We start from the raw sequence: 12,497 nt of genomic DNA on the forward strand, positions 1-12,497 counted from the left end.
TATGGTACTGGGATAAAAACACATGCACAGACCGATGGGACAGAAATAAACTCACTCATGTACAGTCAACTCATCTTTGACAAGGGTGTCAAGAACACACAATGAGGAAAGGATAGTCTCTTCAGTAAATGGTGTTGGCAAAACTGAGTATCTGAATACAAATGTGTAAAACGGAGCTCTTCTCTCACCCCCACACAAAAATCAACTCAAAATGGAAAAGGAAGGACTTAATATCTGAAACCAAAAACCTCCTGGAAGGATACACAGGGAAAAAGCTCTTTGACATCAGCCTTGGCAGTGACTTTTTGGATATGACACCAAAAGCACAGGCAACAAAAGTGAAAATAAACAAGTGGGTCTACGTCAAACTAGAAGGCTCTGCATAGCACAGGAAACCACCCCGAGTGAAAAAGCAACCCACACAAAAGGAGAAAATATTTGGAAACCATCTGCCTGATAAGGAGTTAATACCCAAAATATGTAAAGAACTCATACAACTCAACAGCAATAAAAAAAAAAGAAAAAGTGTTGGTGAAGATGTGGAGGAAAGGGAACGAGGCACACTGTTGGTGGGAAGGGAAATCAGTACAGCCATTATGGAAAACAGCATGAAGGCTTCTAAAAAAATTTTAAATAGAACTACCATATGACTCAGCAATCCCGTCTCTGGGTGTGCGTCCAAAAGAAGTGAAATCAGGCTCTCAAAGAGATACCTGCAAGGCCATGTTCACGGCCGCATATTCACGGTAGCCACGGTACAGCAACAACCCGAGTGCCCGTCTGCGGATGAGTGAATAAGGCAATGCGGTGCAGTCATAGAATGGACTGCTACTCGGTCTTTTAAAAAAAAATTAGGATATCCTGTCACCTTTGACGATACAAACGGACCTGGAGGCTGGAATGCTAGGTAACAGAAGCCAGACACAGCAACTCAAACACTGTATGATCCCACTCAAATGTGGAGTGTAAGAGAGTCCAACTCAGAGAAGCAGGGAGCAGCATGGTGATTGCCAGAGGCTGGGGGACGGGCAAATGGAAACATGCTAGTCAAGGGTACAAAGTTTCAGCTACGCAAGATGAACACATTCTGGAGACCTAATGCACGCACTGGTGACTGCAGGTAACAATTGTATTATATACTCCAATTTGCTAAGAGAGTAGATCCTAAGTGATCTCATCACACCCGGCTTCAGTTTTACAAAGATCACTCTAGCTTCCTTGTGTAGAGGATACTGGGGGAGCAGAGACAGAGGCAGGGATGTCCATTAAGAGCCTAGCACATTCATCCAGGTGAGGGGTGAAGGTGCTTAAACCAGAGTGATCGTGGGAAAGATGGAAAGAAACCCCTGGGTGTCACCCGCATCCCTTCCCTCCTCCTGACCTACCTTCATGGTCAAAATCCCTAGAGTGTTCCACTGATATTTTTCTGGGAAATGATAGTCTGTTCACTCATCTGACCCTCCTCCATTCTCCCTCCTTAGTATTCCTTCTCTTACTGCTTCCTGCCCATCACTTCTCTACATCCCAACTCTCATTCCTGAATTCAAGGCTCTTATCTGCAAAGTCTCCTAGGAGGCCATCGTATTTCTTACTTGATCCTTCTTTTCAAATCCAGCATCTCCTCTGAAGCTGGGTCAAGTGGTCTGCCCGACTCTGAACTTTTCCATGGTTCCCAAGATCTTCAGGTGAGAAGGCATGCTCCTTAGTCTGGCTCAGAAGACTCCCAAAGATGTGGCCCCTATTTACCTTCTCAGCCTCCACAGACCCCACTTCACCCCTCGTGGTCCAGCCTTGGACCACACTCCTTTGCTACCTCCTGCCTCCAGGCTTTCATGTTACTTCCTGCTGCTGAGCGCCCCTTGGCCACACAGAAACGCCTGCAGATTTCCTTCAGGCTCACTCTCTTCTGTGAAGCCTTCCTGGACAGACCCTCCTAGGAAATGTGTCAAATGCCCCTTCTCTTTGCTCTCTGGAACCCTGCATTGATTACCTGGTTCATTCTTCTGTCTGCAAGTCTGAGCCCCCAGTTATACAGGGCAGGCTCCTTGCTTGTTGACCCCCAGGATCTGGCGTGATGAGTGACCCACGACAGGCTACTGATTCAGAATTCCTATACTGGGCACACACAGGGCCTCTCCATTTACATCACAGGTGGAGGGCCGCAGGAAAGAGCCCTGGTTCACAGAGCCAGTTTCCAGCGATGCTAAACCCTCCCCCAGGAATTGCTCCTGCGATCAGTGTGCAGCCATCTAGAAATGATTCATGTTTGAACAGAAACACTGGACGTTGCTGAGCGCCCAGGGTCTGGGAAGATTATTAGAGATGACCATGAATCCCCTCCAGCTCTAGCAGGTAAGACAGGACTTCATACAGTTTCTCGTATTTTGAATGGAGATCTTCCAGGATGGACCAAGCCTTGCCTGAGGTCAGATAAGAAATGAAGTGGGAACAAGGAGAGGAGGCATGGTGTATTCAACACCTCCCTACGTCCCAGGATTATATTAGGGACTCTAACCTTGTAAACTGGGGACATTCTAAAAGAGGAGAAACATGGTGGTGAGGATGGGGGAGGGGCGTTAAAATCTAAGGTTTGGACAAGTGGTGAGTTTTGACCAAAAGGACATCCTGAGGTCCACAGAGGTAACCTTGGTGAGGAGAAGCATTAATTAGTGGACAGAAGCACTGAAAACAGAGAAAGATGGGGCCATTGAAATCACCCAGGCTATTTTCAGATTAAGAAATAGAGGCCCAGAAAGGGGAGGAGGTCAGGTCTACAGTCCTGTGGCCAGCTGGGTTCGGAGCTAGAGGACTCAGTCTGAACCTTTAGCTTATTCTACTTTTTCATGGTATCTCACATGAAAAGAGGGTTCTGTAAACTACCACTAACTTCTTTTTTTTTAATTGAAGTACAATCAGTTACAGTGTCAATTTCTGGTGTGCAGCCCAAGGCCCCAGTCACACGTACACATACACACGTTCATTTTCATAGTCCCACTATCTTCTTCTTAGTAGTTCCTCCCTCACTCTCTCTCCACCCCGACCCCCTCTAAAAGGTAAGTGAAACGGGGGGATAGACAGAAACAATGCATTTTGGGACATTTCCAAAAAAAAAGTTAGAACCTTCTATTTTTGGCAATTATATCTGTCATTTGGAAATTACAGATATCACATATTATGTGCCAGAACGACACTTATCTTAATGTATGCCTTCCCAGCCCATCTTGAAAAGTAGCTGTCATTATAATGGAATGCAGATAAGGCAAATGGCTGGGGGCAGGGGGGCAAAATGATTTACTGAAGGTCACACCAAGCTCGTAAGAGGGTAACGAGCCAGGATTTCCAGCACGTCCTCTGATGCTGTGTAATCAGACATAGAGGTTTTGCTCATTTTCTAGGACAAAAAAAAAAACTGAAAGAAATCATTGATGGGGTAAGTTATTTTATATTTAGGAATTGCTTTTACTGCATAGCTTTTCACGCACTCCAGGTACTTGGCATCTCTGTGAGACAGGTGTTACCGTCCACATTTTACAGATGAGAAAACTGAGGCACAAGGAGACCAAGCATCCTAGCTCCTGGTCCACCTAGAACCAGGATTCAAATCTAAGCTTTCTTGATCCGATCTATGGGCTTTTCCATTACACTGGAGCTGAAATCAAGGAAAGAAATTGAAGGGAGAGAAATACACTTTCAGGTTAAAATTCTCCTTCAGCTGTTGCCAGCCAATGCTATTGAAGGCCATTCAACACTAGATTACAGTTATTCTAAAGTACCCACTTGAAAAAAAATGAGCATTTTTAAGGCAAAGTATGTGTTTCTGTTCTCCTTCACTCTGCTTCAGTGGGTTGACCCTAAATAATGCACAACAACCCAGCAAGCATCCTTCAGGCTTCCTGCACATTCTGAGACGGGGAAGGCAGTGAGGCCAGCCTTCGTGTCAGCCTCTTCCTGTGCAGGTGGTCATGTCACAGGTACAGCTCATGCACGTGATCAATAATCACCCATCGTGGCTAAGCTACAAGCAGAGCCTCACTTGTGGGAGGAAGGGCCAGGCTCCTGCCTTCAGGAAGCATGACATCTAGAGAGAAAGCAGGCATGGGTGCAAGCAAGAACAACATGACACAGCACAGGCTGTCCCAGAGCAGGTTCAAAGTACTGCCAGAGCACAGGGGAGAGCCCAGGAAGGCTTCCTGGAGGAAGGGGCATTTGAATTGGGTCATGAAGGGGAAAAGGAAGTGAGCAATGCTCACTCCAGGCAGAGAGAATATGAGCAAAAACAGGGGTAGAAAAGAGGAGGGATTAGTATAAGACAGCCCAGCCATTCCATCAAGCTGTAAGCATTTAGTCAAAATTGGACAAACATTTGGTAAACACTCGGCATTACAGAGCACAGCTGGATAAAGGTGAATTTTGCCCAAAGGAGCTCACAATGTATCTAACGTCTCCATCTAACCAACATTTAAATGAGTCCCCACTGTGTGCAAATCCCTGTTTACACTGTAAACTAAACGCTTAGTCCAACTCTGCACGAGCAGACCTCAGTGTTCCCAAACTAGATAAGCACTGCATTTGATGCCAAAGCCCTTGACCTTCAACATTTGTAAATAAGGGTGACATGCTGTGCTTTCCCCGACAAAGCCCCCTTCATATTTGCTTGAGTGTATCTTGGACCAGACTACAGTGCTTAAGCTGTGAGTCATTGACCAATATTTCTACTCCCTTCTCATAGCTGATGTCTGTTTAATGCTTTGCTGACCGGAGGAAGAGAGTTTCTCTATAAAACAATGATAATTCCTTTTATTTGCCCAAGACATTAGGTTTGGAGAAGTCCTTTGCCATCCATCCTCTCCAACATGCTACTCAATTGTCACAAGAGGCTGTCAAGCTGCAAGAATCGTTAGCATCCCCATTCTACAGACGGGAGAAAGGAGTCTCAGAGAGGTGCAGGAGCTCAAGGTCACACAGCAAGTGAATGATGAAGTCAGAGTTCACATCCATGTTTCCTGACTCTCAAACTGTGTCCTCTTTTCTCTACACCTTACTATCTGCCCAGAATACAGTAATATCATCCTCATTATGACCCAAATCCCAAATGAAATGCTGGTCAAATCACATCCCCTTGGGCAACATAACTACAGCATAAATTAAAAGCCCAATTAAAGAACATGGCCTTGTAACTGGGACTTATCTCTGTCCCCCGAGGCCAGGGTATAAAGCAAAAGCCTATCAAAGTCAATGGCCCATCTTGAAAATTACCCAGACCCACATACCCATAGGCAAGAGCCTTTAGACCCAAATTGTTCACCTAACTTTATCTCCCTCCTCTATGGTCTTCAGGGGCCCTGGCCCTTGCAGAGCTGGGTTTGAAGTCATGCCCAAACCTCTGCCCCTCTCTCTGGCCTGCAGATGAGGTTAACGGCCCATCACTCTGTGGGAATAGCGCCGGTGCCTCTCAGCTCTGACACATCGCTTATAATCAGGAACCTGATGGAAAACAATGCCTCCTTGGTTCAAACAGAGAATGGAAGCAGAATCCTCTAGCTCTTTCGAAGTGGGGTAGTTTTTCAATGGCTAGCGTCCCCTTCGGCCAAGGGGACAAAGGCTGTTTTATACTTCATGGAAGTCTTGTTTTGCTAGCAATAGTTGGGGGGGACTGGCCTGAAGTGAGAAGGTAAAAAGAGGGGAGATTTTCTAACTGTTGGTTTATAATTCCATATCTACCCTCACTCCACCCCTTTCAGCCAAAGGCAATCAACAGGATAAACTCCAGGGATACCTCTGCATCCCAAAATGGTAATAGTTTCTACTCCCTTCGTCTAAATTTCCCCTCCAGTTGCTGGGTTTGAAGCTGACCTTACAAAAGCAAGACCTGGTGTGCTCTGGTCCCTTTCCACGTCACACTTGAGCTGCAGTGCCCCCCAACCCTGTCCCCAGCCAAGCCACAGAGAGAACAGATCCTTGGGTCAGCCTGGATCACAGAGATTCGCCACCACTGCTCCTTTCACCCCAACCTGGTCTTTTCCCCAACCTGCCTGGGGTTCACGGGCTCAGAGGACTTGCTCGGCAAGGGTCTGGATGTGCCCCCTCAGCCTCCATTTGGGACTTCTGCAGGGACCACCTCGTTATCATTAACCCAGCACCTCCCCACCAATCACATCAGATTTCCCCTCTTGCCCTCTCAAGACGTGCCCAGATGTGTCTTGAGACTAGAGGACAAGGGACTGGGGGAGACAGAAAGAGATAAACTACATTTCACGGCGGAATCGCGGCGGAATCCCTGTTAAGTAATAGAAAGCCATCCAACTAGCAACCACGCTTCCAGAAACGTCACTGCCACAGAGGAGAGTTTTGCAGCTGCCGACCCTGGAGAGCTCTCACCTACCTGTCTCCCACTGCAGGGCTCCCCTCTCTCGCCTCCTGGGTCACCGCTCCTGGGGCTCTCGCTCTGCAGTTTTCGCGTTCTCCGGCCGCCAACACTTGCGGCGGCAGTAAGCGGCCCGCCGAGTCCGAGCACCTGCGAGCTGGGTCTCGGGTCCCCGCAGCAAGGCTGCCTGGAGGAGGAGCGAGAGGATGCTGCCCTCGCCGCCGCCGCTGCCGTGGTGCTGATGCGGTTGCTATGGTTATAGAACTCCGCAGCTGCCCCCTCTCGGCGCAACAGCTGCCCGGCCGCGGCCTCCGGGCAGCCCCAGTGAACCGGGCGGGAGGCAAGGTTGCAAACACGGTGAAAGGACTCGCCGCCGCCGAGGCAGAAGAGAAAGGAGCGGGTGCCTGCGCTCGCGCCCCTCGGCTCGCGCCCGCCGGGCTCCGCTCACCTCCGCGCCCTTGCTCCTCTCCTTCGCTCGCCGGGACGCGGCCAGAGCCCGGCGCCGCGCGCAGCGCGCCCTCGCGGCCCGGAGAGCCCGCCCTGCCGCCGCCGGCTGGCCCGGCTCCCCGCAGCCCTGCGCGCCGCCCAGAGGCTGCGCGTCCGGCGGGGCGGCGCGGCGCCCGCTCCCCCAGCCTCGGCCCTCTCCGCGGCGAGTCGGCGCTCGGAGCCTGGGGGCCGGGCCCGCCGCCCGGGAGCCAAACTCCGCCCGCTCGCCCGCCCGGCCGGTGGGGGGCGCAAGCAGCCGGACCCGACGCCCACCCGCCCTCGCCAGCCCGGCCTGGCCGCGAGCATGCTCAGTCTCCACGTCGGGAGATGCCCTCCCGAATTGGAAGACTGGGACGCAGGGGAAATAAAAAAGGTTCTCTCCAGACCCCCAGGGAAGGGGGATGGGTGCCTGGGGCCCGGGAGGGGAGGGAATAGTGGTGGACTTTGAAGAGGGGCCCCGGGGCAACCCATTAGATGCCTGAGAAAAGGTTAAAGCCCTGAGCATTCGCTACCTTCTAAACAGCAGTAGCTGTCAACCAACCAACTCACTCGTCATTTGCTGGTCCCCTACTTCATGCTGGACATTGAGGGTTCAGAGATGTGTAAGCTGGTCTCTTAAATGGGGTGAGAGTGGGGTCAGGTCCAGGGGTGGGGCCAGATGGGCGGCTTAGGCAGGTCGGCCCACCCTGTTGTATGCAGGGAGCATTTCAGACGTGGCAATTGGGGTTTTGTTCTTTTTGTATCTTACTGTACATAATTTGCTCCCACTGCGCATGTATGCAGTTATTTTTAGTCTCTTATAGTTTCTTTGTATCTATTGATGGGATGCTGTTTGTCCAGGTGCAGGCACTGCAGCAAAGGGTCCTGGTCCCAGGTCTCAGGCTGTCTCATGGGTAAAGAGGGCGTTAAGGCTGCCAGGAGGATCAGGAGGAGGGTGTTGCTGCAGCCTGGCCAGGGCAGAGGAAGGCCAGGTCCTTCCACCTTGCTTGCCCGCCCCGCCGCACCCAGCCAAGCCTTGGACGGTGCATGTTCTCTGTCAATGTCTGGTGAATGGCAAATAAATCGATAGTTATTTCTCCACAGAGAAATGGTGTGCCTTTCTTTCACAATTTTGTTTCTTACAATGTGGTCAAAATCACATGACCAGCTCGTTTGCTATTAACACTCCATTTTTCTGCAAACTTGTTTGTGAAAAGCAATGCAAGTCCCCACCATTTCCTCTGAGTCCTCAGCAGTGCAAATGTGCCCAGAGCACAGGGTTCGCTCGTACTGGGATGGGTTTCCATTGCTGGGATAAAAGAGCCCCAGAATCTATTGTGAAGTGAAAGAGCAAAGCGCAGAATAGAGTTCAATGTAACTCTTGTGGAAAAAAGAGGGGGGGAGACACCAGTGTATATTTGTATTTGATTATTTTGGCATAAAATATACGGGAAGGCTGTGTAAGGAGCTTGGTAGAAGTGGACATTCGCTATGGGGGTGGAGTTGGGTGGAGAACTGGGGGGATAAAATCTGAGTAGGAACGAGATTTTCAACACACGTTTATAAAACTTTGTGAGTATTGAGTCAAAATAAATCGCACACACCTGTGTGTGTGTGTGTGACATATATACGTATATAAAATATATGCACTTTACCCATATCATGTTTAACATCCATGACTAGATTCTTAATGAATCTTGAGATAACCTTTAATGTAAGATGCAGCTTGTCCCACATGAATGTGTTCCAAGACCTACTCTTCGCACCCATCCCCAATTCCTTATGTGGCAGAAGAGGATTACGACGTTTCTGTGAAGCCTTCATCTTCAGTCCCTGCTCTGCTCGTGAGCTAGAGGTGAGGAGAGAGGAGGGAGACAGGAACTGAGGCCCCGCCAGGAGCACCAGCGCCAGCAGAGCTGTGTACACGTGGTCATGCGTCAGGACCCAGGGCTCCTTCCCCGGACAACAGCCCCTGGTCCGCAGTGGCCAACATGACACCCAAAAATCATGCAGCTGGAGTGATATCCTCTGGGCCCGGAAGTTCCCTCACCCAGTGCCCTCCTGTGGACAGGCACTGGGAGCCCTGCACCAAACTGGTGCATTCTCAGCCCGACAGGGTAAGGCTCTAAACAGCCAGGGGGCTGCAGAAAGCCCTTGCCACCGCCCAGTGGGACCAACCGAAAAGCACAGATGACCCTCCACCCTCCACTGTTACCCTCCCTCCCAGGGAATGACCCGCCATCCATCATATCACACCAGCCAGAAACCCAACATCATCCAAAGCTTCTGGCCTCTCCGCCTCCTCAGTGTCCCCCTCATCGCCCACACATTCACTAAATACAAGCTTTGGCCAATGTCACCAGGTAAACAGCTCTCAAGGTTGTCAATAGCAGGGGCCCCATGGGAGATATTTTTGTAAAGTCCTTCATCAGGAGGCTGTGAGTGATGGTGTCTAGAGAAATGGGTGTCATCTTCGCTTTATGTTTTGAGGTGAGCAGCTGCAGATAGGACAGGAGGACCTTGGTTCTGGGAGAGCTGCAGAGCCCCATCCAGCCCCAGGGCTCTAATGCAGTTGGAAGGTGACACCTCACATGGTAGAGCTGAGCGCTGAGAGATACAGCTACGCGTGGGGTGCTCCTGGCTGAGTTTGGGCCTGGGAGGGTGAGGTCACCCTCTCTCACAGGACCACAGAGGCTCAAGCCCCTTCAAAATGAGTGAAGAATCACAGCCAAGTGGACCAGCATTTTTATCACTTTGTTGCAGACGGCAGGTTTTCGATGGTGACATCCTGTGGTAAGAAGCAGCAACTGTCTTTTCTTATGCCAGTTACCCGTCTGTATGTCTTCCTTGGAGAAATGTCTATTCATGTCTTCTGCTCATTTTAATCCAGTTTCTTCTTTTTTTTAATATTACATTGTATGAGCTGTTTATCTATTTTGTATATTAACCCCTTATTGGTTTTTGCAAATATCTGCTCCCATTCAGTAGGTTGTCTTTTTGTTTTGTCAGTGGCTTCCATTGAGAAATGCGAATAAAAACCACAATGAGGTATCACTTCGCACCTGTCAGAATGGCCATCATCAAAAAGGCCACAAATAACAAATGTTGGCAAGCATGTGGACAAAAGGGAACACGTGTGCTCTGGTTGTGGGAAGGTACATTGGTGCAGCCACTATGGAAAAAATATGGAAGTTCCTCAAAAAACTAAAAATAGAACTACCGTATAATTCAGCAATTCCACTCATGGGTGTATATCAGGAAGAAACGAAAACACTAATTTAAAAAGATATGTGCACCTCAATATTCATTGCAGCATTTTTTACAATAGCCAAGACATGGAAGCATCCTGTGTCCATCAACGGAGAAGTGGATAAAGTGTATGTGTGTGTGTGTGTGTGTGTGTGTATACACACACACACACACACATACATATACACACACAATGGAATACTACTCAGCAATAACAAAGAATGAAATTCTGCCATTTGTCACAATGTGGACAGACCTAGGGAATATTATGCTTGGTGAAATAAGTCAGACAGAGAAAGAAAAATACTCTGTTATCACCTATATGTGGAATCTAAAAAATAAAACAAATGAACATATACATAACAAAACAGAAACAGACTCAGAGATATAGAGAGCAAACCAGTGGCTACCAGTAGGGTGAGGGAAGGAGGAGGGACAAGATAGGGGTTGGGGACCAAGAGACACAAACCACTGTGTACAAAGTCAATAAGCATCAAGGATGTATTGTACAGCCCAGGACAATGTAGTCATTATTTTGTAATAACTTCAAGTAGAACATAATCTATAAAAATATTGAATCATTATGTTGTACACCTGAAACTAATTTAATATTGTAAATCAATTATACTTCAAAAAGAAAAAGGAAGAAGCAACTGTCATGAAATGCATATCAGACTCTCAGAGCTCCACAGGATGGGGACTTGGAATAGCCTTCCCTTTGGACCGCGTCAGCCCCATGTTTTAGGACAGTTTGGAGGAACATTTGCTGACAGAAGAACACAGACTGGGGCAGCTTGCCTGGCCTTGAAAGCTGGCTTTGCTACTTCCAAATGTGCGTCCTTTAAGATCTAACTTGACCTAATTGTATCTCAAGTTCCTTTCTGTAAAACAGGAATGATAATAAATGTATCTTGTATTTTCTGTGAAGATTAAATGGATTAAAATTTATATGGCTGTAAGTGGATTAAAATATATGGATTTAAATGGATTAAAACTTAGAACTGTGCCTCATGCAGAGTAAGGCTTGTACCTATGAGCTGTTATTATTTTTTAAATGTTGGCGTGAGTTGGGGAAATAGAAGAGGTGCGATTTTTTTCCCAAATGAGGAAACTAAGCACAGCTAGCTGTCGACTGATTGAAAAAATGCAAAACCTAAATGTTGAGAATTATGTTTTATTTGACAGATTTTCTGAGGACCTAAACCCAGAAGACAGCCTCTCAGATCGCTCTGAAGAACTGTTCCAAAGAGGTAAGGGAAGAGGCAAGATGTACAGGAGTTTTGCAGTCTAACCAGGTCGTCAGAGCATCAAAAGATTACTATAAAGAAAACCAGATATCTCAAGTTAATGAATTTAGCTCTTTTCTTTGTATGGGAAGATGCAAGAGTGTGGGCTCTTTGATATGCACCTTGGCTACCTAATGCCTGCATCCTGTTCTTTCCCATCCTGCGTTCCCTCTGGGTGCACTGTTGGGGGTGGCTGCAGCGGCTGAGGGCTTGGCAGTGGACAACCTGTTTGTCTCCATCCTGAGTTCCCTCAGAGCTCACCATAAGAGCAGCTGTTGTGTCTGATGGCTTGATGGCCGCAGCATCCTTTGCTGATATGGCAGGCAACATTTTTCATCCACAGAGCTAACAGAACTTGTCCAAGCTGGAAAGTGGCAGAGTCAGAGTTTCACCATAATCAATGGTCCTGGGGTCTTCACACAGGACTTCTATTGGTTCAAAACCTTCAGAGCTTCCCACAATGAAATCTGAAACTGGCTTCCGTACATAGAGGACAAGGAAAGAGGGAAGAAAGAGGCAGCCACTCCAGATTGGTAGGTGGCAGCTGAATAAACAGGGCATTTACAGACGAGGCTTGTCTTGGGCAGCCACAGAACAAGTAGACCTCTGCACCCTCTAGTCCTGATCTCCAAACTTCATAGAGACGACTTAATGGGGTTCAGTCACATACACTGCCCAGATGGCCTCAACAACATGTTGCATTCTCAAGGCTGTGTCCTTGACAAGGGCTGCAACTGTGGAAATGGTGGGCAGAGCTTAGGGTCAAGGAAAGGGGAGGGAGCAAGGAGTTTCCTGTTGACCTGGTCCAGGTCCTGGGTCAACTAGCAATCATGTCCTCTCCATGACCTCCTCCAATATACTCTGAGACATCTCAAGAAAGTTTTGTGTGATGAATGACTGACTGATAGAATGCCAGGCTTAAGTTATGTTTGCTTATCACACTTAATGATGCTCATTACTTCACTGCTGAGAAAAGCTAGATTCACTATGGAAAAAAGAAGTTAGTTGGTAAGAAATAAATCATTACTGTCTTTTAGAATGCAGAAACTTAGGGAGAAAAGAGGGGAACTCGAGTTGACAGTGAGTATGAAGACATTAACAAATAAACGTCCCTGCTAAGTTCTAATGATACC

General features: G+C 48.1%; 1 protein-coding gene across 2 annotated transcripts in view; it reads right to left on the bottom strand.

The window, feature by feature from the left end:
• The window catches only part of FAM135B (family with sequence similarity 135 member B), a 228,955-nt gene extending 221,474 nt beyond the window's left edge, over positions 1 to 7,481 (bottom strand). The window contains exon 1 of one of the 2 annotated variants that reach the window (XM_072949761.1): positions 7,400 to 7,481. The gene's annotated coding sequence lies outside the window, so the exon portion shown is untranslated. Of the gene's footprint in view, positions 1 to 6,382; positions 6,500 to 7,399 lie in introns of those variants that run through there. The other variant, XM_006211158.4, reaches the window with a different exon arrangement.
• Positions 7,482 to 12,497: the final 5,016 nt, after the last annotated feature.

The sequence above is a fragment of the Vicugna pacos genome, chromosome 25 (assembly GCF_048564905.1).
Source record: "Vicugna pacos chromosome 25, VicPac4, whole genome shotgun sequence".
Lineage (NCBI taxonomy): Eukaryota > Metazoa > Chordata > Mammalia > Artiodactyla > Camelidae > Vicugna > Vicugna pacos.